Source organism: Alosa pseudoharengus, unplaced genomic scaffold, assembly GCF_046254945.1.
Source record: "Alosa pseudoharengus isolate Yale_2024_CS ecotype anadromous, Long Island Sound unplaced genomic scaffold, YU_APseudo_1.1 YU_APseudo_1.1_scf_7, whole genome shotgun sequence".
NCBI classification, from domain to species: Eukaryota; Metazoa; Chordata; class Actinopteri; order Clupeiformes; family Clupeidae; genus Alosa; species Alosa pseudoharengus.
This window is the reverse complement of record NW_027468859.1, coordinates 35,735,717-35,738,216: the sequence shown is the minus strand read 5'-3', so window position 1 is coordinate 35,738,216 and position 2,500 is coordinate 35,735,717.

Sequence of the window (2,500 nt, the reverse complement as noted above, 5' to 3'; positions counted from 1 at the left end):
GCCTGGACACCTGGACACTGTGACATGGGCTTATCTCCACTGTTTCAGGACGCTGTTTTAAGAATTGAATGAGCTTTTGCACATGTGCCCGTCAGGCTGATGGCTGTTAATAGTCTGCAGATAACTGGGCCACGCCCACTCTGGGGCTTTGCTGTGTGGGAGCTCCATGGAACTGCAAGGCAAGTTGTTGTTGTTGTGTGTTGTCCATTTTGAAACAGTTAAAGTAGAAAGTCCACGTTTTCTACCAACAGTTTCTTGTATCAATATCTTGTTTTTATCTTTTAGATGGTGGACGTGTGTGTGTGTGTGTGTGTGTGTGTGTGTGTGTGTGTGTGTGTGTGTGTGTGTGTGTGTGTGTGTGTGTGTGTGTGTGTGTGTGTGTGTGTGTGTGTGTGTGTGTGTGTGTGTGTGTGTGTGTGTGTGTGTGTGTGTGTGTGTGTGTGTGTGTGTGTGTGGTGAGGGTTGCAGTGAGCAGAGCCGACTCCATGGTGTGGGCACTGGGAGGAAATGGGAATCGACTGAAGGAAGGAAGAGCCAGCGGAGAGAGGGAGGGAGGGGGGGAAGGATGGGTGTGAGGGAGAGGGACAAAAGCAAGGGAGAGAGGGATGGGGTGAGCTCCAGTCTGGTCCTTGCACATCCCCTAGAACCCTTCCTTTGTTTCCTCTTGTTTCCTTTTTTTGGACCTTCCTTTGTGAAAAGCCAGCTTTTGTGAGGCACAGTTCAACTTCACAGACCTGTGTGTGTGTGTGTGTGTGTGTGTGTGAGAGAGATACTAGTGAGTAATGCTGATTAGTGCTAGCTCAGTCCACTGCCTTTGTGTGTGTGTGTGTCTGTGCGCTGTGATAGTGTTGAGTAATGGTGAACTGTTGTTCACTCAGGCTGCAGCACTGTGTGTGTGTGTGTGTGTGTGTATACACACACTGTCTTTTCAACCGGCACTTAGTACGCACGTCTCCTAGGAGACCGTGGCCCGAGTGCCCGGAATGACCCACATTCCATCTGTAAATCAGTGGCGATTGTTCCCCTTCTAGTGTGTGTGTGTGTGTCACCATTCTTGGACGTATACAAGCCTCTCATATTCTCTCTCTCTCTCTCTCTCTCTCTCTCTCTCTCTCTCTCTCTCTCTCTCTCTTTCTCTCTCTCTCTCTCTCTCTCTCTCCCTGTCCCCTTCCTCCGTCACCTCCACCACTCAGTGGAGAGGGAGCGACCGAAACTGGGCCTCAGTCAAGCGAGTCGGGAGAGCCGGGTGGAGGAGAGGAGGAGTGAGAGAGCCGGGAGGAGGAGAGGAGGAGTGAGAGAGCAGAATAATAGGGAAGAGGGTGGGAACAGAGAGCACTGGAGGGAGGGAAAGAGAGATAGCGAGGGGGAGAGAGAGAGAGGGGCTGGGTAAGGGGGTGGAGAGTAACAAGTGTCCCGTGAGAAAGAGCTCATTGTTGGGCTGTGTGGGGAATGTGTTCTGCAGCGCTGCAGCTTCAGCTAATCAGGGGGGAGGCCATGACCCGGACTGACACACACACACACACACACACACACACACACACACACACACACACACACACACATTCACCCTCTCACAGGGATCAGGGAATGTTTGAGTGAGATGCATTGATGGGTACGTGCTGTAGGTGAACAGTGATTTTTGTGTGTGTACTGTGCAATGTCAGTTATTTATTATATATAAGTGAGTGTCCGTGTGTGTGTGTGTCCGTGTGTGTGTGTGTCCGTGTGTGTGTGTGTGTCCGTGTGTGTGTGTGTGTGTCTGTGTGTGTGTGTGTGTGTGTGTGTGTGTGTGTGTGTGTGTGTGTGTGTGTGTGTGTAAATGTGTGACACAGTGAGTGATGCAAAAAAGAAATTCAGTCATCCGGTCTGTCTTTGACTTGGGAGAAGCATCTGTTCCATAACATCTCTCCACCCAAAGCCTTTGTCTCAGAAGTGTGTGTGTGGCGGTATGTTTTTTATGTGTTTGTAGCTATCTCAGTATATGGAAGAGGGTGTGGATTTAACTCCCGATTTAGGAGTGGATTGCGTTAGTGTGTTTCTATTTGAGTCCATAAATCATGGAGAGATTTAGCATGTTGTCATCCTCGCAGGCTGAAGTCTGCAGAGTGATTTCCTGCTTACATCACCAGGCGCCCATTGCCTCTTTACAAACACACACGCACACACACACACTCAAAAATGCTCACTTTGTTTTGATCCTCCACACCCACTGACTCCCTTTGATTGAACCGCATCTCCCCTGCAGATTCAGAGAAATGTACACACACACACACACACTACACTTCCATCGGCACAAGCTTGTTCATGATTGGTCACCCTTGTTTTAGGGGTGAGAGGTCAGTGAACAGTCTGGTCAGCCGTGCATGATCAATCTGTTATTAACTCCTTGCAGTGCTCTATTCCCCTTCCCCCTTTGTGTGTGTGTGTGTGTGTGTGCGTGTGTGTGTGCGCCATGAGTCCATGCCCCTTCTGCCAGACCACTGAGCCAGACTCGAACTTT